We start from the raw sequence: 27,548 nt of genomic DNA, 5'->3' as shown, positions 1-27,548 counted from the left end.
TGTCAACATATGTTTATATATAGTGGCAGATATGCTTGCCTTTGGAAAGCTTGTTTATTTCTAGCCTTAATGTAGTCTTAACAACTGCAGAGCATAACAAGTGTATGTGAAAGAGAAGCTATTTTAGTCCCCAGCCCCTGCGGACAAAATAATTACCAGTGTTCAAACTCAAACTAACAATAATGCTTCAGTGATGTTATCATTTCCTCATATTTATTTGACACAGGAAGCTGAGTACAGTTCATAATACACAGTATTTACTTCTGATGGACCATTTACACTTGATAAAACATCCAAAGCCAGCTGCTTACTAACAAACAACTGTCAACTTTTAACAGAACTAACTTCTAAAGGAGTATCTACATCTTGCATGGCCTGAGAGTAAGTTACTTTTTCTGCAAATTTTCATTTTTGGGTGAACTATTCCTTTAAACATGGACTTATAGCAAAGGCTACTAAAACAGAAGTAACTAAAAGACCTGGAGTTGTGATCGGGAAAGGCTGTTAAAATGAAATAAAACTGAAACCACAACCATAAAGTAAATCGAGAGAGTAAACCGAACAAATGTCAATCCTCTAGAGAAAAAAACTACTCAAGCAGCTGCAGCTATATAAAAATCCTCAAGAATCAGTGATTCTACTGCGGCCCCTTGGCTCAGAATCTTCCAGACACCTATCAAACACACTGACAGTGCAGATGAAGTCTCTACAGCCCTGAGGAAAACATCACATTGCAGACGATTAAAGGTTTACCACACACACACAACAGCACCATTCAAACGCTTTTTCAAACACCCAACTCATGTAAAACCTTATTATCCAAAAAAAAAAATCATCTACTCACCATCATGTCATTTCAATCCCAAACTACCCCTTTAAAATCTGTCATTATGGTTTAAATGCCACTCATTCCTCTTGCTCCGATCCCTGCCTGCGCTGACAGTCACACTGTAACACATGGACCTCTGCCAGCATATTATTACCAACTTTAACAGCCATCTGTGTCTCTGACTCAGGGGATGAGGTTTTGATAACTCCCCTGTCATTCCTTGTCATTCTCTCCACCGTGACAAATACATGTATATATGTGCAGTATGTAGAGACGTGTGGGGATAAAAATCATTGTAGCATTCATATCAACAAAGCAATATTTATTTGTACAGTTTTCAAAAACAGTTTTCAGAGTGCAGACAACAAATCGCTATTTATGTTGATCACACCATGCTAAAGTGTTCTCTAAAGTGACATGTGGCACAAAGGTGTAAAATCTCCCAACACCAACTGTGTTTATGTGAAATCAAACATTTAAGTGAGTAAAACAAGACTGTAAACATATCAGATTTTTTGTCTGCATGTTATTCATGTGAATAAACACAATCCATCACCACTTTGTCTAATGTGTCTTGTCTGTATATTCTGTGGAATACCAGCACACATGTACACATGCGTCAAAATGCCATGACAAATTATTTTTAGTGCAGTTTACATAAATTTAACTAGAATTTCTAAATAAAATGCAAGTAGTGCAAAGCTGGTTGTTGCCAAGACTTTGCTATGCATTTGCTACAGCATTCTTGGTCAGACTTTGAATGCTTGTTTGTTTGACAACAGCCTTGTTCAAAGGTTTTGAGTGTTTTTTTTTTAAATACACTTTAATATCTTTTAAATATACAAACAAAGAGAACAATGATGGATGGATGGAGAAAGAACTGAAATAAAGGACAGATGGATGTATGGACAGACGAGCAAGTTGATAGATATAGAAAAGATGGATAGATAATAGATAGATGAAGAGACAAATAGAATATATAGAACAGAACAACTGACAAAATGATGGATGGATGGATGGACGGACGGATGGATGGACAGACGAGCAAGTTGATAGATATAGAAAAGATGGATAGATAGATGAAGAGACAAATAGAATATATAGAACAGAACAACTGACAGAATGATGGATGGATGGATGGATGGATGGAGAAAGAACAGAAATAAAGGACAGATGGATGGATGGACAGACGAGCAAGTTGATAGATATAGAAAAGATGGATAGATAATAGATAGATGAAGAGACAAATAGAATATATAGAACAGAACAACTGACAAAATGATGGATGGATGGATGGACGGACGGATGGATGGACAGACGAGCAAGTTGATAGATATAGAAAAGATGGATAGATAGATGAAGAGACAAATAGAATATATAGAACAGAACAACTGACAGAATGATGGATGGATGGATGGATGGAGAAAGAACAGAAATAAAGGACAGATGGATGGATGGACAGACAAGCAAGTTGATAAATATAGAAAAGATGGATAGATAGATGAAGAGACAAATAGAATATATAGAACAGAACAACTGACAGAATGACGGATGGATGGATGATGAATAGAGAAAGAACAGAAATAAAGGACAGATGGATGGACGAATGGACAGACGGATGGACAGATGAGCAAGTTATAGAAAAGATGGATGGATAATAGATGAACAGATGTATAGACAGAACAGAGCAACTGATAGAATGATGGATAGATGGATGAGAAAGAAGAGAAAAATGGATTGATGGGTTGAATGGATTGAAAATTCAATGATAAATTGATAGCACAATAGATTGATTAGATTGATAGAACTATTGATAGAACAATTGATAGAATAATAGAAAGAACGAAAGTACAATACCAACTTCCTGTGATGCCAACTACCAATCAATTCAAATTCTAGTGCTACATCTTTGAAGCCAATATTTGGTTTGCATCTGGCTGCATTAAATCAGCACAGACCTCCAACAAGTCTTCTTGTCTAGAAATCTGGGTTGACGGGTGATCCATGAAAGCCTGCCTTTGTTTCACTAAGTAAAAGACAAAAAGTTAAATGGGTAAAACAGCTTCCCCAAAACAGTGTCAAGGGGTGAACGCGAAACATTCAGTGACCCTACTGCGAGCCTGTCATTCAGCGAATCAACACTGCTCCATTACCTCCTGCACCCTCTTGTCAAGATTACAAGAAAGCTTTTACTTCAAATGCATGTTTAAGAGTTTTCCTCGCAGGGCTTTGGGAGGGTGAAGTAGAGAGGGGAAGGCGGGGGAGGAGAGCAGAGGATGGATCGTGGAAGAGAGGTACAAGTGCTATGTTTTTCTTTTGCCGTTTTACAGCATGGCAGGAAGTTCACATCACTCCGCTTCCTGTTGTACATGCTGCACTGGATCTGCTGAATGTCCAATAACAGAAGGGCCATTAGCTCAAAGCATGTGTCGGGGGGCCGTGCGCACGCAGGCGAGCTGAAAGAGACACAGATGAGCCTCCGAAAACTATTCCTCTTCCCTGGCACTGCGACATTCAGCCATCTGAACACACAATTTACAGAGAGATATGTAAATACGCCATATTCTCTCAGCCCCCATCTTGAAGGCACGCACACACACGTAGCCCAAGCAGGCTAATTGTTCCTTTTAAGAGGCAAAATGAGAACAGTATCTCATTGTGCAGGCAGAAGATGGAGAGAGAGGAACGCAGAGAGAGAGGGATCTCTCCGGGAATACGAGGCAGGGATATTTTCCAATTATTCAGCCTTTCTCTGCTATCCCAGAGGGCAAGCTCTGGAGCGCGAGAGAGGCAAAGAGAAAGTCGCACTCGTTTATTAGTATTAGGGGCCTCTTCTGTTTTTCCTCCCAGGCCTGTGGTCCCTACACACAGTGGCAGAACACACACATGCACACACACACACACACACACACACACACACACACACACACACACACACACAGAAAAACAGAGAAGTGCAGGGTGGCAAAAGGAAATGGAAAGACATTAGGGGAAATTAGGAAAACCACAGGTACACTGGCCCCCAAAAAGTATTTGGACACTTAAGTTACACTCAAAATATATGAAGTTCTTCAGACAATAAAATCAAATAAAAATGCTTTTATTTTGAAGAAATATAAGTAAGCTCGTAACAAAAGTACAATGTACTGTATATATAATTTCCTTGTGCTTTTGGATATACTGGAAGAAAAATAACATACAAATGTGGATATTTAGGTTTTTATATTAATTATATATTCTATTAGTATTATTATGAAAATAAAAGATTATAGATATTTTTATAAAAGTAAAACAATTTATTATTATTATTATTATTATATATATCATCATCATCATCATCATCATTATTATAATAGTAATAGAAAAACTCTATCTTTAGATAATAGAAGTACACTATACTGTATATATAGTTTCCATTTTCATTGAGCTTTTCAAAGATACTTCACATTTTTAAATCATAAATGATAATAAGATTATATATATATATATATATATATTTATAAAAATAAAACAATGTATTATCATTATCATCATCTTTATTATTTAACTATTATTATTGCTATCATTATAATAATAATAATATAGTTTCCTTTTTCTTTGAGCTTTTCAAAGATATTTCACACTGTAAGAATAATATGTATGTATATATATATATATTTTCTTGTGAAATGTACACCAATAATCTTGACAAATAATTTGTTTTTACAGTATGTACGCATGTACTGTATATGTATATATAACAATAATATTTATTATTATAATGAAAAACAAATTACATACTTAAATTTTAAATATAATATTATTAATATTATCAATTTAAAATATATTATTATTATAAAACAACAATAACAATAGTATGATTATAAATAACAATAATAATGTGTTTAGAGAATATTTAGTCTGGTAAAAAGTCATCACAGAAAGAGCTCATAATTATTTGCAGATGTAAATTGTTTTGATAATATTTATACACTGAAATGTATTTGTAAGTATGGTGCAAGTTTCCAAGTACTTTTTCAGAGCCACTGTATATGCAGAGAGAAGTATAGTTAAAGAATCTCACACTCAAAGCTACAGCACTGTTGTTTGTGATTTGGCAACGTGTCACTCACTTATTACCGAGTAGCATTAACACTCATGCTAGCAGCCAGCTGCTTATACCGAGGACACACTGTTCACATTCAGATTAGTGAACACAATAAGTATACAACATGCCGTCGACATTCACAGTTTGTTTTCACCATCCGTTCATCCATTCATGCCGTCATCCTTATTAGTTTTCGTGCCTCTTGGAAAGCTGTTGCATTCAATGGTGCTTTCAATGTGCCCAATAATAAGCATTTAAAAATGACAGGCATGAATGTGAATTAATTCTTCACACATGAAAGAAAAGGAAAATGATTACCTGTCACTAAACGATAACTGCTTTAGAATGTTAAAAAATGTATTAGAAAATGTAATGTATAGTGCTAGTAAATACAGCATTTTAGCCATGCCAATATACACAATATAGTAACCACTATGACAGAAAATGTATGTTTATGTCAGAACTGTATTGGATATGTTAGAGATAGGTGTGTCTGCCTGCTCTCTGGGAGCTGGTCTGTGGGCCTGTACAGACTCATTTGACTGTAGTCAGTGCCATCTCTAGCACTGCATGTTGGCATGAGTGTGATGTAGGTTATTACATTACCTCAATGACTGCAGCGGCTGCTGTACAGAGATGAAGCAATACATCAAACCTCCACACATCTCACCAGACCAGCTCACGGACCACATCCCTGATTTTCAGCACTCGGCCTGTCTATCTGTGTAGACATGCATCTATCCATCAGTCCATCCATTCATCAGTCTGTCCAAATAGTCCTTTTGAAAAAGAGAATTAGCATATTTGGGTAAACTAGTTCCTTCAGGGGCATTTTCCAACACATTTTTGTGAAACTTTTTTTTTTTTTTTTTTTTTTACAAAAAATAAATAAATGCACAGTGTTACATTTTGTTAGATTTATGCTTAATAAAATAAAATATAAATTGTAAAAAATAAAAAAATTTGGTAGGTCCCACTTTATATTACGTGGCCTTACATCAAAAATAAGTACAATGTACTTATTGTGTTCATATTGTATTGCAAAACACTTGCTGCTATTGAGGTGGGATACAGATGAGGTTAGGGACAGGTTTGGTGGTAAGCGTAGGTTTAAGGTGTGGGGGATAAATCAACAGTGTAATTATAAATGTAATTACAGAAATTAATTACAGATGTAATTACATGCAGGTATTTTTTAAAATATAAGCGCAATGTACAAACATATATATATACACAATAAGTGCATTATATCAAATGATTAATTTAAATGTAAGTGCAAGAAGATGATTTTGCAGTAAATCACAGGGTTTGAATGACATATTAACCATCTATCAATTTACATTTTCTGTGTCTAAGTAGAAATTGAACTCGCTTCATTGAAAACTAACCAAGTAAAAAAACACAATTGTGTTTTCTGAGAATCATGTTCCTTCCTGAAATAAACATTCAATGTGTACTGGACAAAGACGGCATACAGTTATTTCTTCATTTCCTCGTGTCTCACGGCAGACAAGAAGATGCTTTATTTTATCATACCTCATCTATAAATAGAGACAGTAAAGGAAACAGCAATAGCAGAGAAGAATAAACAAAGCACCTTGTAGAGAAGAGGTGACATCCTGATACAAGACTCATTTCTGCAGGTAAATAATTTTCCAGAGAAAAATGTGTGTCGCTGTCATTGGCTTGTCAGGCCTATTGTCCTTGAGCAATGATGCTGCCTGCTAGGCATGTCTGAGGGAAAAAACACCCATATCACGACAAGAAACAAATTGCACTGTCGCTCTGAATGAATTGAGTGGACAGAAATCACAGGTTTCCTCCACTAAACCTTTGACTGATCTGCGGCTGTGAATTGCTTTGATACATGCCGTAGATCCACGAGTGGGATGGGTTTTTGCATCTGGAAAAAATGGAGAGAAGACCCGGCACATTTCAGCAGTAGTTTCCACCCGAGAGAGTGCACTCTATGTGTGCGTGCCGAGGAGGAGTTCAGGAAGAGTCAGAGAATTACAGGCTATCATAGCCAAGTGGGTGTCAAATTATCCTTTCAGCGCATTTACACCATCACATGTTCCTCTGTGTGTGAGTGTGTGAGAGTGTGTGTGGCCCCTAACCCAGCTGCATCTCCACAGTAATGAGCTTCACTCAAGATGGAGAGAGGGTGTGAGAGAAAGACAAAATCTGTGTATGTGTGTGTGTGGGGGAAGAGTGAGAAGAATGATAGCACAACACCAGCATGTCAATGAGCACCAGCTATGAACATGTATTTTAATGGCCAACTTGCTGTGACTATACTTTATATACACCCAATTCTGTTTTATTTAAATGTATATAATTAAAAAATAAATAAATAAATTCTATAATAATTAGTTTTGAAATAATTTCTGAAAAATCAGTGTTAATTCTCTTAATTTTCCCTTTACTTCAGTACATTGTACACTTTTGGAAACACTGTAAATTTAGATAATAAATTGAATGGCCAATTTATTACACTGACAAGTGATTATACATTCTACATAACTAATTTTATTTAAACGTAAATATTTTTGGAATAATAAAAATTATTATTATTATTTAAATAAAAAAATAAATGTAAGGGTGTGTATGTGTGTGTATATACATACATACTGTATATATATATCATATCATACACTTACATTTATCATACACTTTGGATATACTGTAAATGGCAATGCTGATATTCATGCTAATAAAGCTGTGTTGACTGTATATGTGTGTTGGAGAGAAAAAAAAGTGAGAGTATAACACTTGTCTGTGACCACATTAACATCTCTGTGTTCACTGTTGGCTTCCCTTGCATCATGCGTCAGGGCCCTGTGTATAAGCATCTCCTACAGCCCTGTTCAACAAACAGAGTATGTGTTACTGCTGAGGAAAGATGAATTCAATAAAGAATTTTCTATTAGAACAAAGAAATAATAAAACAAAGAGAGAATAAAAAAGAAGTCTGTAAAGCAATACAACATAAAGGTGTATAGAACAACTACAACTGTATGATGACATTTTGACAATAAGGAGTGAAACCTACAGTAAGTGTGTGTGTGTGTGTCTCCTGATGTTTTGTGGTCTTAGATTAACTTCTTAAAAATTTGTGTTTTCAGGAATCTTGTGGATAAAATAGACTTAAACCTGTTTTGGCAGTTGGATGTCATTGGATTCTGAATAACGTCAATGACTCAGAAACAAATCACAAAACACTAGACAAATACTGTACCATTAAAACCATGTCTGTGCAAACATATGTAAAGACATTTGCCTCTTTTGGGTCATTTTCCCTCATTGGTTTCAGTAAAACTACATGTAGTTTATTCAGCATCAATTTTGAAGTCACTTCAATCATGTCTAATGATTTTCTGTATATAACTGCACAATATAACCGCTGTATGTTTTATTTGGTATTACCTATAGGGAATTTAAAAATGATAATCTCTTTCTCCACAGCCTCCGTTAAAAAATGGCCAAACTAGCCAACAAGGCTGTTCAATTCATACTGAGGTAATGAACTGAAAAATTGATCCAATTTTCATAATGGTTTTCAATGACCCTACAAAAGAATTTTACTTCTCTGTTATATAGCATCGTATTAAACAGTTCAGCTTTTAATGCTGACCTTACATGACCATAAAGAATCATTTAAGATGATGGCCTGACATAAGGGAGAGCAAACTATAAAGTTCAAAAGCGGAAACATATGGCTATCTGAAATTTAATGTGTATTCATAAGATAAATGAAGCAGAGTGTTAAAGCAAGACTGTGGCCTTTAAAGAAAATGGAAGTATACTGCCCGTACAATTTTAAGAATTTGGCATTTAAAATGAAACACACCGCTAGTAGTGTACATTAGATCAACCTTTTTTGTTGGATTGTACTTTTTTTAAGTAGATTGATCATTTTATTTAATATGAAAGGAGTCCTCAAATAGTTTTGTTGTCACAGGTTTTTTACAGCCAGGATTTGTTGCTTTTCTGTTTAAGTAGTGAGATTGGTTTGCAGGTCCAATAAGTTTATTAGTGACTTCATAACAGGCAGAGTGGTGTTTGTTTTATAAAACCTTAAGGTGAGACACTTAACCTCCTGCCAGTGTAAAAGGTGCCCTTAAAAAGGAGGCAGTCGCATTTGTGTCGGCTCTCATTTGAAGCATGGGACACATCTGAAGGCTTTTATTGTTATCTTTTAAAAGGCCATTGTCCTCTCTCTCCAGGCCTCCATCAGCACTATAAAAATGACAGCAAGTCGACGTTACAGAGATTTAGGGCAGACGCAGCAGGCTTGGTTTGCCTTCTCTTCCCCTCTAATGAGTACAGTTTGTAGTCTCAGAGCTCCGGGCACACGAAGACTCTGATAATGAGAGAAACAGCCGCTGGGGAAATCCCGTCTCGCGCAGTGTCATTCAGGTCTGCCTCGTGCATTTCCCAGCTATGCTCTCTGAGGGCGCACTTCAAATTACTCTATTCTTTATAGACTCACTGGTGGTGTTTTCTAAGGCAAGAATCATAATTACTAGTTAGGATTTCAAATAAACTACTAAGTATTTAACTTTAGGGTGTAACTTGTGCCACATCATTTGTTCTACAGGCATGAAGAACACCTCAAATCATACAGTTTGTTGAGGAGAAGTGAGCTAGTACTTGCCTGGCAGATGAGAAACCAGGCAAAACAAAACAAAGCAAAAATAAAACAAAACAAGAGCAAAAACAAAGCAAAGCAAAGCAAAACAAAACAAGAGCAAAAACAAAGCAAAGCAAAATAAAACAAAACAAAATAAGAGCAAAAACAAAGTAAAGCCAAACAAAACAAAACAAGAGCAAAAACAAAGCAAAACAAAACAAAATAGCCTACTCTTAAATTGTAAAATTCTTAACCAGGGTTTTTTTTTTGTGTACTCACATTGCTCAAGCCTGAACACCAAACTCCAGTTAGTGTAATCAGCATCCCTCTGTCAAAGCTGCATTCAAGGTCCTCAGAGGTCATTCTTCCTCCAGACAGAAAGATGGTTAAATTGGCTGCCCCTTCACGACGCTCGAGGAATGACATACAATCTCAGCCACCCTGCAGATGGAAGGTTAAAGAAAACAGTCATAACAGTAGAACCAACTTACAAGATACTGTATATGTTCTCTCTATGTTTCTCCTATACATTTAAGCTGGTAAATTAATAAGCTTTATAAAAATTTAAAAAAAATGTTAGGGAGAATAGCTCATTAAAACTTTATCTAGATAGTCAATTGCTTGCAGACACCATGAATGGTAACAATTAAACTGAGCATCATCTTCGCTGCTGTAACTGAAAATATTACTTTACTGGGCTTTGAAATGTTGTGAAATTGTCTTTGTACATAAAGCATATACATTTTATGCACATAAAGTGATTTTAACAACAACAAAAAAAACTTTCAAAGTCTATAGACAGGGTCTTTAACAACATGATAAAATGTCATTTTTATATTTAAAAATTATCACAGATTTGGCTGCGAATGTAAATCGTACAGGGCTCTTTGCTGAAGGCTCTGTGTGTGTCTTCCCGGAATATATAGGCCCACCTCTGAGACAGGCACTCATTAGTAAGGGCAGTGAAATGAAAGAATAGCACCTCTCTCTATCTCCTCTTCTCTTGCAATGATCATTAGTGGAGAGAGGAGGAAAGCGGAATTGGTGCTGAGTTGTGAGTAGAGCTGTCACAATACTGCCAAAGCAGCTCTCTGCTCTGGGACCATCTCCTGCTAAATCAGTAAGAGTGCTAAACTGGGCTAAGATAAGACACCAGGACACACACTTGCTCAAAGCATGCATTCGTTTGGAAATTATGCCGAGTTCTATATGCATATAGGGTTTGGCTCTTATAGTGTACTTTTATAATGCTTTAGGGTGTTTTTTTAAGCTTTACAGCCACTAGACTACATTCATTTTTACTTCATGGAAGAGAGCAGCGTGAACATTCATCAAAGTATCTCCTTTTGTGTTCTACTGAGGAAAGAAAGGAACAACATGAGGCAGAATAAACATGACTGAAATTTTGTTTCTGGGTAAACTATCCCTTTAAGATGTTGTTGTGAGTGTTTCTCTAGTGAGAGAAAGAGAAATAGAGAGAAATAGAGATAGAGAGAAATAGAGAGAAAGTTCTAGTAACAACACCAGTTAACAAACACGCGAAAAAAGGCAACACTATTTTTCTGGGCCTTGCAGTGAAAATTAAAATGTTCCTGAAGTCTCATCCCCAAAAATGTAATACAAATGCTGTCTCAAAATTTCATTTGACATGCGATTCAATGCAGTTGTACGCTGACAAATGGACAAGCCGATCAGATTTGGTGACAGACGGATTTTTCCTCCCCTCAGTAGCTTTGATTTCATTTCATGGCGCTGAATGAAATGTGACTCAGACGCTTGAACATCATCTATCACAATTCAGTATGTCAACGGCGGCCTGACACAAATTCTCATTTGTTTGATGGCCACGAGCAAATGCATTCAATTAGTTGCAATGAATGGTGGGGCTGACTCTGTGCCGCTCACACGCTGGGCTCTCTGAGCGACAGTTTCTCACAATGGTTATCACAGAACCTTCCTTCCTGCCCTTTTTATGTCAGGCTTTGAATCAAACATCGGCCTACTCTTTTGAAATTATTTGAGATATATTCACACAGTTATGCCACTTTTTCAAGCAGTATTTTAGGAAAAAACATCTTATTCAGTTACCACCTACAATCTGTATGGTTTGACCAACAAATGTGCAAAACTTTTACTATTAGTGGTACAACAGCTATCAAAGGGAAATTTCTTTACCTTATTTACCCCTAAAAAGGCTCACAGTAGTACTTTAAGGGTACATATTACTATCTTAATAATGCACCTTTTGAAGGAAAATACGGTGAATAATATAATATAATAATTTATTCATATAATTTATATTATTTAATTATATAGTTATTTATTATTTTTTAAAAGCAGTAGCAAGTAGCAAGGCTTCATGACAAAAACAAAGTAAAACATTTAAGATGAATCAGGAATAATATAATATAATACGTGAACAAGGATACTAAATTAGCATATGCAAAAGAAAAGGTGCTATAATCAAGCAATTTATTCATAGTAAATGAACAGTCTATTTTGCTTTTGTACATATGGTTTCTTTTCTACACATATTCCCTAGTAAACTCTAAATGACCCAGGAGACGTCCCTGTGGGACACCACCAACATATCTATTATTTATGACAATGGTTGTGCAAGGATGTTATTGCAGGATTTATGGAATAAACTATGAGGTTGTATTTAGAGCATATTGTTCAGCTAAGCCATAGTGTATGTGTTAAATCTCCTGCTTTCTTTTCTTCTTCATCAGTCCTTCACAGGTGTCAGTTACACACTCACTGTGGAATTTGACTTCGAAGCAATTTAATGGAAATGCTGACCCAAAGCAGTACCCTGAGAGATGAGTAAAACAAAACCTTGTTCCATTTGAAGTCAAAGCACAAAGAGAGCAACAGCCTCAATTTTACCCAAAAGCCTTTAACTACAGGACAAAGTGGAAATGGAGTCTCGGGGGCCGGCTGTAATCTTGAAAGAGTGATTAAGAATGTTTTGTGTCGGCAGTACTCGACGGAAAGGTTCCTTGGTGAGTGATGCTTGGCTGGGCTCTACACAGGCCCCTAATCACACTCATCCATCTGGCCTTTCATAATTCCCTGATTTATCACAATACTGCAATAAGGTTCTTAAGCTCTCATTTTCCAGCCAAACCGAGAGCCATAATTTAATTTCTCCTCTGCGAGGAGTTCATTTACAGCGTCTGGGTCGAACGTTTATCCTGTTGACACGGGAGGAGCACATATATGCTCACCTTGCTCTTAGCTTTAGCAGGTGCTGTTACATGCAAGTTCCCAGTAAAATATCTGGATATGAGCAGATTTAACAAAACAAGCAGGATTAAAGCTCGTATCTGACTGGGATAACACATGTAGAGATACAAAATGCTATGACAGGGACAACATATGCCTACATGCATGCATTATTTAATGGCAGCAGCGCACAATCTGCTGTGTTAAGCACCACTGTTATCTAGCTCATGTCTTGCAAATCTAAAAAGCAGTACTTCATTTAAGATGGATCTGGATCTGACTGGATCTGACTCTGGATCAGGAAAATGAAAACAAATTTTTAAAAAATTATTGTATATTACAAATTATACCTTGGCAACACACATTAGCGTATTAGCCACCATCCATGCAATCTGCATAAAAAGTTATCATGTGTAATGGCTCTTCTCTCCATGCACACCCTTGGCATCCGTTGGTGGGTTTAATCTGGACCTCCAGATAGCCCTCTATAGGGGATTAAATCTTAACACTGTGATAATCCCATCCACCAACCCAAAAGCAATCACCCCTAATCTGGTGTACACACAGTACCCACTGCCACTCTAGCTGTCATTAATGTTTCCTTACTTCAGACTTTGTTTTTCTGTTTTCCAGGAAATCCTGGATAAGCCTCTTGATAAAAAAAAAAAAGACTCAGAGACACGTAAGACTTTGAGCGCACACACATAGATTTAAGCCTGTGTGGGAGAAATAAGAGCATATTCTGTGGAAAGATATCCCCTGATATCGCACCTCAATTAGAAAGTAATCTCATCCTATCCTATTACATTTAGATGGTCAGCTTTTTGTGCTGAAATGGATTGTGGGATTGAACAGCATGGTTTATTGTCCTCTATATACACTGTTTGAAAGAGGGTGGCACTACCAAGCCTACTTTTCAACTCAGGTCAATTATTCCATTAGGAGACAAATAGAAAACAGAACATCACTATGAAAGCAGAGGGTGTTAAAATTATGAAAAGGAGGATGAAAGCCAATGTCTTATAAAATGATTATGGACATTTATATTGAAGTATGAACACATACATACATATACTTATATACACATTTTTAGAAGAAGAAAAATATATTATATAATATTATTTACATTTAGTCATTTAGCAGACGCTTTTATCCAAAGCGACTTACAAATGAGAACAATGGAAGCAATCAAAATCAACAAAAGAGCAATGATATGCAAGTGCTATAATAAATCTCAGTTAGCTTAACACAGTACACGTAGCAAGAATAGAGCAAGCTAGTGTTAGAGGCCTTTTATTATTTTTTTATATATTATATTATATTAGCAATTTTTTCCTCCTCACATAAAGTATATACTATCTTCTCTGTTTATTTTTACACTATTTAAAGAATGTTGCTAAAATCCAAGAGTGAGATTTTTACAAGCTGCTGATGAATTTGTTTAATCTCCATTTCTCCCCCACACAAACTGTGCTGCATTACAATTAAACGGACAGAACTATTTAAATATTCTTGTAATATCCTCAGGAGGTATATTCATTCTCTGTTTAGACAGAACAGTTTGCCATCCAAAGAAAAAATTACATCCAAAAGCCAGTGGAAAAAACCCCCTGAAATAACTGACAGAACAGAACTGAACAGTTGCCGTTTTGAAATCAACTCTCCAAGGCTTATGAAACTGGTAAATATTTGCTAGAATAATGATGAGAGGATTTTTCTCAGTTCACACAGACCCAAGGGATTGACAATACTCTTAAACTGAGAACATCCAAAATTTGTTGCGATGTCTCAAAGCGGCTTGGGTAGAATGGATGGGATTCAGAAAGTTTCTGCTTAGGGAGGGACCAGCAGTGCTATCCAGTTTGGCTAATGGACATGAGAAGTATCTGTTGCTGATTTAAACATACATAACTCTTCTCCAACTCGGTCTGTGCTATCGGACATAAAACACCTGTCTGGAAGACTCTGCAGAAAGATCCTATTGTGTACTCCAGTCACGCTAACAGGGTCACGCTGGGTCAATCGGCTGAGAGATGAGTGCTGGAGAGGGTCAAATGAGAGTGGAGTTTTTGGCTAAACCAGGAAGTCCAAGCGTCTGTGTCTTGACCTGCAGACTATCACAGGAGAGCCATCAAAGTATAGCCTAAACCCTATGACAGATCCACTAGGAGTATTGATTTCTAAATACAAAAAACAAAAACAAATAACAGACACACACACACACCAGATAGCAGATCAAAGTAAAAATTAGTGAATCATTGTAATTATCTGGATTTCAGAAAGTCTTTAAAAGAAAATTCATTTTACAAACAGCAAACATAATATTTAGTACCACCATATCTTTGTTAAACAAATTGTTTTAACATTACAATGATAATTACAAAAGGTTCCCATTTTTTTTTCTCCTAGATTGGGACCATAATGACAAGCATTATCATTAAACACATGCAAGCACAGCAGGAGCAGAATAACCTATTGTAACATGGGAGGTGTGCACTATATATCCATGTCTGCCTAAAAATATGAGATGGAACCCTTCATTAAGGTAATTATGTGGTGTCTAATATTCGCTGATTGTTAAAGAGAAGAAAAGGCCCTGGCACTTATGTGGGGTTAATTAAGCTGAAGATAAGCATCGACTGTCAGGTTGTGATTTACACACACACACACATTCACACTTGCGCTCAAATCTAGAGCAGTTAATTAGAGCTCATAAATGCTTCATAAGTCATGGCCGACAGATAACTGATGGGCATTAATGGAGTCCTTAGTGGGGGATTTAACCTTTAGTTGTTTTACACTGGTCAGAACACACACAAAGAGGACGATGCGGAACGTGGGGTCAAAGCCTTAATCTATAAAACACAAAGAGAAGCCAATTTAGCAGTGAAAGAGCAAGAGCAGAAAGGAGGGCTTTGAGCTAAATTGTATCTAAAGGAAGGCGGAGATAATGAAGGGGATATTATTTTCCCTTTAGTGTTATCAGCATGATTCTGTAAAAATTATTTATCATGACTAGACATGTCTCTCTCTCTCTCTCTAAAACACTGTGTCATACATATACAGTCACAACAGACCTAGCATCTCAGATATATGCTGCTGAATGAGTTTTGAAAATTACTTCGATATCTGATATGGACGACCCTGAGTCTTGGTAGAGAAAAAGAGGAAAGGAAGGGAGATGTAAGACGCAAAATGTGAAAGAAAGATAAAAGGAAGGAATGAGCATAGATGGTAATTACTGAAGAACAGAACGGGAAGAATAGGATGGAAAGGTATAAAAAGGTATGGATGGATGAATGGATAGAGTAAGAAAGAAAAATTCAAAAAATAAAGGAAGGATGGCATAAGGTAGAGAAAAGAAAGGCGCAATATAGGAGGAAAGAAGACAAGGAGTAGGGAGGGAAAGAATGGAAGGAATACATGAAAGGAATGAAGGGGAAGAAAGGAAATGATCCTTCCTAAGGTTAAAAAAGGATAAAAATGAGGGGAGTTGGAAAAGGAAGGAAGGTGGAATGAAGAAAGTAGGGCTGGAAAGAAGAAAGGAAGATAGAAAGAAAAAGGAAGGAAGAAAGGGATTGATGGATGGAGTAAGAACGAAAGAATCAAAAAAGAAAGGGAGGAAAAGATAGAAGGATGGCATAAGATACAGAAAAGAAAGAAAGGGTGTTGCAATAAAGGAGGAAAGAAGAAAAGTAGTGGGAAGGGAAAGAAAGGATGGTGGAATGAAGGAAGGAAGGGCTGGCGAAAAAAGGAGGAGGGAAAGGAATGAATGGATGGACAGAGTAATGGATGGATGAAAAAGTAAGGATAGTGTAATGAAGAAGGAGGAAAGAAGAAAGGGAAGGAGAGAAAGAAAGGGGAGGAAGTAAGGAAGGGAAAAAATGATAGATGTATTGAATGGAAGGATGAAACGAAAGATGCAAGACAGGAAGGAAGGAAAGAAATAGAAAGGAAAACTTTTGACTATTGGTCAAACCATCTTTAGCAAAACACCGTTTAAATGTGGCAGTTCAGAATCCAGCAGAAACCCAGTTAGTGTGTGAGAGCAGCACTGCTTCAGTCCTCCATCCTGCAATTACATCTTCTGTCCATCTTTCAGTGACGGCTGCTCAGTGTGTTCATCTGACGGGTGTGAGTCACATCTGGATGACGGGGGAGACGGTGGCTTGAATGATGAACTGGTAGGTTAAGTGTGACTGCTAAAGGACACTACTTTTTATAAGCACACAGAGACACATACTAGAAACAACACAGATTTTGTGTTTAGAACTCCTTTACTGCAAGTATGACCTCCATTTTCACATTTCCAAGTCAATCAACCTGCAACAACCAACACTAGTCCCTGACACAAGTCAAACGTTTTTCATATTCCACGTCCCTATAAACTATTATGAACATATAATGAAAAAAAAGAAGCAGGTTCTTATAAGGTTATCGTCATATAAAAACACTAACAGAAGCCATTCACTATAGTCCTTCTGACATTTCTTCCGACTGCCACCACCCAGAATTCTGGCTTTCACCACATCCTATAAATGTGTGTAAATCTGAGAAAGGCAGAAGAAGGGAGCTGTCATGGTTACATATAAAGTCATCAGCATGTCCATCAGATTTATCAATAAAAAAAAGTCTGATCTTTGTCTCCTATAACCTATTTCTTCACTGACTCTCATTTTTATTTCATTGAGGGAAATAAGCCTATTGATCTTACAGCTTTGTAATTTGATGAAGATAACTACTCCCTTGAGTGTAATTAATAAGGTTTGGATAAAAACCTCTCATAGGATCATATCAGGTAGACAAGTGCATAAACCCCTTTGGCTTCATTTACAGACATTAAGCTTAGAAAAATACTTACCCATCACATACCAATACATTTTTTGGGTCATGGTAGGGCCTTTTCCATTCACTTGTATCTAAAATTTAATCTTTTTTGATGTAAAGAGTATATATCTATATAGCTTTTATTAATAATATATAAGTAATGCAGTGGTTCTCTACCTGGGGGTCGGAGCCTTAGCAAACTTCAGAGGGCATTTCAAATAAGACAAAACAAGCATTAAAATGAGCTAAAACATTAATTAATAAACAAGAAATTAATTCTATTACTGACCCCCCTCAACATCTGGTTTCTTGGAAGAACCGATTCCTGTCTTAGAAAACCTGGATCTATAAATTTTAGACCTGAAATTTTCATGAATATTAATAATATCTTAAGTCAAAAAAATATTTATTTGATCAAGTATAGAAATAAAACATCAAATAAGAAAAAACATCCTTATCCAGTAAAATCATGAACAACTGGAATAGTCATGGAGTCTTTGAATACTGTCGAGAACCACTCTTTCAGTGGATGTGCAATGAAGCATCATAAAGTTTGTAAAAAGATTAAAATGATACTATACCAGTTATTATAGGTGATCTAGCAATCCACAAAATGGTCTTTGGTCTAAAAAACATCCCAGGCATACAATAAGACTAAACATAACCTTCATACAAACCTTTCTGCATTCTTACATACATTAAGACATTACATAACATGTTTATTAATTATGTAGGTGCTTTCAGGTTTCACTAATGTTGTGAGGTCCTTTGGACCCTTCACACCTGTTCCATGAGCTCCATTTCTTCTAAAAATAAAAAAATCCGCTCAGCTCTCAACATCACAACATACTGAAAATCATCTTTAGATTTTGTACTGGTGAGAGTGAAATCTTAGAAGATCAAAAACAGGCTTTCAGCTTACAGGTCAGAGCTTTTTAAACTCACTTAGATAACCTCCTGGAGAGAATATAGAACCTCAGTGTGCTTTAGAGCAACACACACACCCCGATGTTCATGAGCACCTTCACCACAGGGACGTTAAAGCAAGCTGCCCTCAAAGAACAAGAGCACAAAGCACAAGATGAAATGGTCGAGAGCTCTCTCAAAAGGCTGGACATTAGAGTCACACACACATACTGTATACGTGTACTGTTCACACTAAACTGAGTGTCGGTGTGATTCCTGTTTGTATTGTGTTGAGGTCTTTCTGGTTTTACCATATGATCAACAACATTTAAAACAAAAAACAATTAAATCTGTAAAGCTCTCAATAACAATTTGTGCTTCTTGCCGTCTTATCGTGTCTCTCACAGGCTGAAGTCAGGGCATTCTGTCATCTTTCTTCTAAACAGGCCCAGGATGCATTTCCCAATCCAGCATCCTGCAAAGAAAGAAAGAAAAACAGGCATTGCATCCAATTAGACATGCTGCATACTAACGGCTTCAATGACATGTTTAATGTGAGATGTGGAGGGGCCTGCAGGGGACTTCAGCACATGAAACATTTATTCTCGTTCCCTTGTTTCGCCCCAAACTCTGATTAAATATCTGATACCCACTGAGACTCTTGCCTCCATCTCTTTCTCTTTCCACCCCCCTTTATCTTTGTCTGGGAGCTCAATGCATCACAATGATGCTCCTGACAAAACAAGAAATTTAAACAGTTTAAAAAAAGAGCAATGGAAGTCAAAACCACACATTTTGGAGTGCTTGATATGTCCAGGCTATTTCCAAGTTGTCTGTGGGAAACAAACTCGCTGGGATAATTAATTTGACGCTCCGGCTCTTCACCCTTCCCCATTCCCAAGGGAGTCTGACAGAGGGCATCCAGGCCTGCTGTTGGTCCAGATGGTCGGGACAAAATATGTGAGTGTTGCTGACAAGAATGTGGTGAGCATGTATGAATGGATTAAAAGGAATGCCTTGCTACATTCCACTACTGTACTACTGGCCAGCAAACGTGCCTCAAAAATCACTCTTGTGTTGTTCAAATTGTTCTGAGAAATTAGTCTTAGTTGTTTTCATCCATACAATGTAAATCAAGGGTCATCACAACTGTTTCATTACTAACATTCTATAAAATATCTTCTTTTGTGTTCCACAAAGGAAAGAAAGTCACACCGGTTTGGAATGATATGCGGACTATGCCTTTAAGATCAGACTTACTCAGATCAGTTGAATAACTAAAGTAATATCATTCATTGTTTCCCTTCCAAAACTGTCATTTTGTGTCGCATCACATCACACCGAATCAGCTTGTCTTTTGTGTCAGAAGTAGTGCAATCGCATAGAGCAGTGAGGCTACATAAGGTGATACAGACCCACTCAGACTGACAGCTGGTTCACCCAATGAAATGAGACACAAAATTGTTTTTCTTGGGAAAGAAGAAAAATCATGCATGCATGACTATAATTGCTCAAATATGTGAATATTCAAACTACTTTCACTTGTAAAAGTAAAAAATTAAGTAATGTGTATTAAGATCCTGCATGGTGGATGCTTGTTGTAATTTGCTAGTTGAGACCTTTTCAACAATATATGACATAAGTCTACGTTATGTATGATGCTGAACAGATGAACATTTTTGACCTTTTTCTCTTTCAGCCAAAACTGATAATGCCATTTTTGGCTGTCGAAATTTGCATCCCTACTTTTATCTCATGTATTGCAAAAAGAAGCCAGATATCACCACCAGATATCACCAAGGTCCATACAATTTTTCACCATTTAAATTGCTCCCAACTGTCATGTAACTGGCAGAACACGCCTGATATCGTTACTTATTCACTTATTTATTTAAATTTTTGTTTTTCAAATACTGTGTGTCCATTCATACATACAAATAAAATATATACATTCATGCATTTTAGCTTGATGTAATAATGATTAAGAAACCAACGCAATCCCAGTCAAACAGATCTGAAATACCTTAAATAATTGTAGGAATTACATATAGGCCTATATTTTTAATTGACAGAGTCACAATAGCAATAGCAATATCAAAAAATTGCAGAGGTATTGAATGAGTCATTTCTGCAGCAGTTTCAATAAACATCCTTTTTGCATGTGGAGGAAATTCTGAGTTCTGATATATACAGCACGGTTCCATAGCACAATAAAGTCTTATCTCAAAAGATCAAGGAAAATACGATATGACCCCTTTAGGGTGCAAAATCCAGTGAAAATCTTTTCATCTATCCCATTTCCCCATCATGTTCTGGCTTTTAGTGACTTTTTTTACACTCTGATCTGTGAGCTATAGTGAAAATGATTATATGCAGACACCTAAAAAGCAGCTTCCCTAATCAGACAGATGAAAAAAAAAAAAAAAAAAGTAGGAGAGAGAAAGAGGCAGCACTTTGAGCAGAGGTATTAAAGAGCACTTTGAGGACAGCTCTGACAAACTGCCTACACTGATAAACGGTGTTCTCTGCAGTGTCATCCTCAAGTGAGCTTCCAAGCCTTTTACGATTGTGAAAAATGTACCATGCTGTAATTCTGTAATTCCCCATCCGCCCATCTTCCCCGTTCACACACAACATAACACATACAAGCACATGCATTACATACTCTACAGCACACACAGGCGTGCATACATTTTAGTTCGGTCAGATTATGAACCAAACCAACAGGGATTATTCACAGATTATGATGTCAACCATTATGTTCATTGAGCATCAATCCCATTATGCTGTACTGTATATTCCCTTCATAGAAAATTCTACAGATTCTTTCATCTGTAAATTGCTGGACACACACAAAATCAATACAGTACAATCTACATATCATTTTAATCTTAAATCTCGGTATCTCATCCACAGAAATTGACATTGGATTTAGGCCTGACTCCAAATCAGATAAACATCTTATCAGTGGGAGTGACAATAGTGGTCTGACCAGTCATTGACCTTAGATAATCTGACACTTTCTATTATCAGTGATTAAGTCTCATAACCAGTGACTACCTTTCTGGGCCTTGAACGTGTTAGTTGCGTTACTGTCAATGCAAGGTCAGAAAGCTCTCGGATTTCATCAAAAAAAATCTTAATTTGTGTTCCAAAGATGAGTGAAGGTCTCTCAGGTTTGGAAACGATGTGAGGGTGAGTGAGAGTGAAAGAGTGAGAGAGTGAGAGAGAGAGATAGATAGATAGATGACTCTCTCTTTCACAAACAAATGTAAAATACATAAACCCCTGCACATGCTGCAACCAACACATGCTCACTGTCTCCTCCACACGCTCTCAAATGCCACACACATGTCGCCTCCAGATGTTATGGTCCCTGTCGACAGCATTAATGTAGTATGTGCTGAATATACAGGCAGACAGAGAGAAAAAGAGACAGAGAGAAAGAGAGGGGTCGTCCGCACCACAGGCACCTGTAATTAACACACCGATGAGAACAGAATCTACAGCTTCACCTCTGAGTGGAACAGAGCATGAGCGGTTCATTATCAGCTAATTAATAAAGCCACTGGTTAGCATGTTCAAGTCCCAGAGAGGCGTTCAAACTGTGTCACATCCAATTTATTTTTCCAATAGGACAACCCTGCGGGGCAGGAAACAAGAGACCACAAAGAAGGATATCTATGAACACACACACACACACACACGCACGCACACGCGCACACACACACACACACACGCACGCACACACGCGCACACACACACACACACACCACAACGTATAGTACATTCTGCCATATCTGCGCTATAAATTCAGTCAAATGCCTCTCAGCACAGTAAATCTATAAAATCCACACACATTTTCTACTAAATCAATGGTGAGAGGTTTTATTCTTCGTTATTTCAGCTCAAGGCCTGTCTCTTTTGATTTATTGTCTGTCATTACCAAGCACAAGCACATGTTCAGAGGTTTAAATAAACTTTTCACTAAGAGGGCTGACTGCACAAAGCATATGGACCCTCTCACCACCTACTGTTTACAAACGCCAATCTTCAAGCTCACATACACTTTTCCAGTTAAGTCTACTTGTGTGTTTCAGCCTTGTTGTTGTAGTATAATAAATGGCATAGTGCTGACATCAAATGTGAGGAATGTGTGAAAAAAATAACAGTGGATGAATGAATGAAATTAAATAATGCTGGGTTTCTGCAAGCTTTATATGAAGGTAAATTTAAGTCTTTTTAAGACCATGTAAAGAAAATTTAAGGAATAAATTAAATGGAACATAATAAGCCATTACGAGTTTATAATTAAAACAAGAACAAATATCTGCCAAAAAAATCTGCCAAATTTTTTTATAATATATATATATATATATATATATATATATATATATATATATATATATATATATATATATATATATATATATATATATATATATATATATATATATATATATATATATATATATATATATATATATATATATATATATATATATATATATATATATATATATATATATATATATATATATATATACAGTGAGGAAAATAAGTATTTGAACACCCTGCTATTTTGCAAGTTCTCCCACTTAGAAATCATGGAGGGGTCTGAAATTGTCATCGAGGTGCATGTCCACTGTGAGAGACATAATCTAAAAAAAAATCCAGAAATCACAATGTATGATTTTTAACTATTTATTTGTATGATACAGCTGCAAATAAGTATTTGAACACCTGAGAAAATCAATGTTAATATTTGGTACAGTAGCCTTTGTTTGCAATTACAGAGGTCAAACGCTTTCCTGTAGTTTTCACCAGGTTTGCACACACTGCAGGAGGGATTTTGGCCCACTTCTCCACACAGATCTTCTCTAGATCAGTCAGGTTTCTGGCCTGTCGCTGAGAAACACGGAGTTTGAGCTCCTCCAAAGATTCTCTATTGGGTTTAGGTCTGAGACTGGCTAGGCCATGCCAGAACCTTGATATGCTTCTTACAGAGCCACTCCTTGGTTATCCTGGCTGTGTGCTTCGGGTCATTGTCATGTTGGAAGACCCAGCCTCGACCCATCTTCAATGCTCTAACTGAGGGAAGGAGGTTGTTCCCCAAAATCTCGCAATACATGGCCCCGGTCATCCTCTCCTTAATACAGTGCAGTCGCCCTGTCCCATGTGCAGAAAAACACCCCAAGGCATGATGCTACCACCCCATGCTTCACAGTAGGGATGGTGTTCTTGGGATGGTACTCATCATTCTTCTTCCTCCAAACACGTTTAGTGGAATTATGACCAAAAGTTCTATTTTGGTCTCATCTGACCACATGACTTTCTCCCATGACTCCTCTGGATCATCCAAATGGTCATTGGCAAACTTAAGTCGGGCCTGGACATGTGCTGGTTTAAGCAGGGGAACCTTCCGTGCCATGCATGATTTCAAACCATGATGTCTTAGTGTATTACCAACAGTAACCTTGGAAACGGTGGTCCCAGCTCTTTTCAGGTCATTGACCAGCTCCTCCCGTGTAGTTCTGGGCTGATTTCTCACAATTTCTTAGGATCATTGAGACCCCACGAGGTGAGATCTTGCATGGAGCCCCAGTCCGAGGGAGATTGACAGTCATGTTTAGTTTCTTCCATTTTCTAATGATTGCTCCAACAGTGGACCTTTTTCACCAAGCTGCTTGGCAATTTCCCGTAGCCCTTTCCAGCCTTGGAGGTGTACAATTTTGTCTCTAGTGTCTTTGGACAGCTCTTTGGTCTTGGCCATGTTAGTAGTTGGATTCTTACTGATTGTATGGGGTGGACAGGTGTCTTTATGCAGCTAACGACCTCAAACAGGTGCATCTAATTTAGGATAATAAATGGAGTGGAGGTGGACATTTTAAAGGCAGACTAACAGGTCTTTGAGGGTCAGAATTCTAGCTGATAGACAGGTGTTCAAATACTTATTTGCAGCTGTATCATACAAATAAATAGTTAAAAAATCATACATTGTGATTTCTGGATTTTTTTTTTTAGATTATGTCTCTCACAGTGGACATGCACCTACGATGACAATTTCAGACCCCTCCATGATTTCTAAGTGGGAGAACTTGCAAAATAGCAGGGTGTTCAAATACTTATTTTTCTCACTGTATATACACACACTCACACACACACACACACACAATGCCTTGCGAAAGTATTCATACCCTTAATCCCCCCCCCCCCCCATGTTTTATGGTCCTGCATTATGTTAAACTGCTTTAAATTACATGTTTACCCATCAATCTACACTCCATACACCATAATGGTAAAGCAAAAAAACTGGTTTTTAACATCTTTGCAAATTTATTAAAAATAAAAAACTTAAATGATTCAATTTCATAAGTATTCATACCCTTATCTTTTAATAGATATTTAGCTCAGGAGCATACATGTTGCTTGTAGACGTCACTACACTTCGAGTGAAATTAACCTGTGGCAAATTCAATGGCCTTAATGGAAGAAGGCTGAAACAACCAGGACTCTTCCTAGAGCTGGACATCTGTTCAAACTGGAGAAGGGCTTTGGTTAGTGTGGTGACCAAGAACCTGATGGTCACTCTAGTTGAGCTCCATGATCATATATGCAGATGGGAGAAATCTACAGAAGCACCCGAAGGACCCTCAGACTCTGAGAAACAAGATTCTCTAGTCTGATGAACCTCAATTCCAAACATCATGTTTGAAAGAAACCAGCTATGCTCATCACCTGCAGAGTGCCATCCCAAAAGTAAAGTGTGCTGGTAGCAGCCTCATGCTGTGGTCGTCATTTACTCCCGACATATAGGTTTTTTTATGTTATATAATTTTATCTTTGCAAATGGCCTTTCCTAAGAATGTGCTAGTTAGACAGTTTCGTGGCTAAGGTAAACAGTATCGCTTGTCACCCCACGGAAGAGAGGGGCGGGGTCAGCAGAGCTCATTAGCATTTAAAGCAACATGGACTAAAATGGCTTTCTAAAAACAGAGCTGATTTTGACATGGTAAAAAAGGTGTTTTTTACACTACCATTGAGAAATTTTAACCAAAGTATGTTATAGATTTTTCATTAAGACCCTAAAGAATCATATCAACTTGTGGAAAATGGGCATCCGATGGCCCTTTAATGAAAACCAAGTCCAGAGCATTCAGAACCTCAGACTGGGCAGAAGGTTCACCTTCCAACAGGACAATGACCCTATGCACACAGCAAGAGTCAATTATAGACAACTGTGAATTTGCTTGAGTGGCCCAGCCAGAGCCCAGGCGCGCAGATGGCACTAGGGACGGGGGGGACATGACCCCCCCAAATTCATAGTGACCCGATCCGTCCCCCGCCCTCACTATCCCTACGAAAGGCGACAAAAATCGGTAAAACAGAGGATTAACCAGTGTTTGCACTCTCTCTGAGTGACGCCGGGGTGCGATTCTTTTTTGCCCAGGATGGTAGGGGAAGGTCCCGCCTTTTTTCGCCTCTGATTGGCTAGAAGGGTCTCCTCCTATTGGGTAGGTTTAGGGGTCGCGTTAGTGTAGCCAATCGGAGAGAGCCCTTCTAGCGAATCAGAGGCAACAAAGGCGGGACCTCGTGCCTGTATGAGCGGTAACCATAGTGATCATATACAATTTATGACTGAGCTGAGTCGGTGATTTTCTGAACTGAAAAAAAATCAACTGCAAATGCCACATAAAGGCAATGAAGAGACAAAAAACAATCACCTCGTTTTTTCAAAAAACAAACAATGTAAGTATCCTATAATGATAGACATGAAAATGTGCATGAACAAAGCTTGCAGCATTAAACAAAAAAGACTTGAGACTGTAAAGGTGTTTCAGCTAAATATTTAGTTAAGGGTATGAGTTTTTTTATTTTTTTTTATTTTTATATTAAATAAATTACGAAGTTGTGACAGTTCTGTTTTTGCTTTGTCAATATGGTGTATAGAGTGTAGATTGATGTGGAAAAATAGGAATTTAAAGCAGTTTAACATAAGACAGCAACATAAAACGTGAAAAATGATGGGGTATGAATACTTTCATAAGGCATTTTATATATATATATATATATATATATATATATATATATATATATACACACACACACACACACTATAGTATAGTATAATATATATATATATATATATATATATATATATATATATATATATATATATATATATATACACATACACACATATATATACATATACACATATATATATATATATATATATATATATATATGTATATATACAAACTGTATATAGTGTATGCAATACTTTTAAGACTTTCTGTTCTGATTTAAGACCTTTTTAGGCTTGAATCTGTGGAAGGGGAAATTAAGACTTTTTAAGACTTGCAGAAACCCTGTAATGCATGAATAGATTATGAATTAAATAAAAACAAATGATATTCTGGTGCATACCACTGCATTTTTCAGTTGTTCACCCATGAGATCTTTGGTAACAAAATTGGTCAAGCCAAAAATTACAATTCAGACATCATCATGCCAACATTTACTCACCCTTTACTTAATTCTAAACCTTTCTTTCCTCCAAAAACAGATATTTTGGACAACATCCTAATGTCCCTTTTCTATGCAACTCCAATGAATAGAAGCCGAAGCTTCCAAAAGGATGCAAAATTGCCATAAAAGCAATACAAAAGTTGTTGTAAAAGTGGTTATATTCCAAGTCTTCTGAAGAGAGCTGTTAACCACTACTAATAGATCAAGGGGTATTCTATAGTCTTTGGTTGCAACACGTTCTCACTCCCAACTCGTCACATATTGACGCTGGGTCAGGACCACTTGGCATCACTTTTAGACGCATAGGGTACCCCTTTAATGTAATTGTTTTGACGTGCAGGGTCCTCCATTGCTTTAAATAAGAAACCCTTGGCATCAATATGCCTTCGTGAAAGGTACTGGGAATTTTATTGTCATGATTAAATTATATATTGGGTAACAATATTGCCATTATTGCACATATGTTGGGGTGTGATTTTTCAATGTAAACAGTCACAACAGTTTTA

At 37.0% G+C, this 27,548-nt stretch overlaps 1 protein-coding gene and 1 long non-coding RNA gene across 10 annotated transcripts in view; both read right to left on the bottom strand.

Annotated features, from left to right (window-relative positions):
- auts2a (activator of transcription and developmental regulator AUTS2 a) overlaps positions 1 to 9,965 on the bottom strand; it is a 370,676-nt gene extending 360,711 nt beyond the window's left edge. For 2 of the 9 annotated variants that reach the window (XM_058788540.1, XM_058788539.1), the window contains exons 1-2: positions 6,514 to 7,365; positions 5,523 to 5,695 (exon numbers count right to left, since the gene is read on the bottom strand). The gene's annotated coding sequence lies outside the window, so the exon portion shown is untranslated. Of the gene's footprint in view, positions 1 to 5,522; positions 5,696 to 6,513; positions 7,367 to 9,828 lie in introns of those variants that run through there. The other 7 variants (XM_058788541.1, XM_058788536.1, XM_058788533.1 and 4 more) reach the window with 6 other exon arrangements.
- Positions 9,966 to 18,097: 8,132 nt separating this feature from the next.
- The window catches only part of LOC131547841 (uncharacterized), an 88,968-nt gene continuing 79,517 nt past the window's right edge, over positions 18,098 to 27,548 (bottom strand). Inside the window, exon 4 of the long non-coding RNA XR_009273031.1 lies at positions 18,098 to 18,985. This is a non-coding gene — a long non-coding RNA (uncharacterized LOC131547841). The remainder of the gene's footprint in view (positions 18,986 to 27,548) is intronic.

The sequence above is a fragment of the Onychostoma macrolepis genome, chromosome 10 (genome assembly GCF_012432095.1).
Source record: "Onychostoma macrolepis isolate SWU-2019 chromosome 10, ASM1243209v1, whole genome shotgun sequence".
NCBI lineage: Eukaryota > Metazoa > Chordata > Actinopteri > Cypriniformes > Cyprinidae > Onychostoma > Onychostoma macrolepis.
The sequence above is the reverse complement of the archived record's forward strand: the minus strand, read 5'-3'. Positions and strand labels throughout refer to the sequence as shown.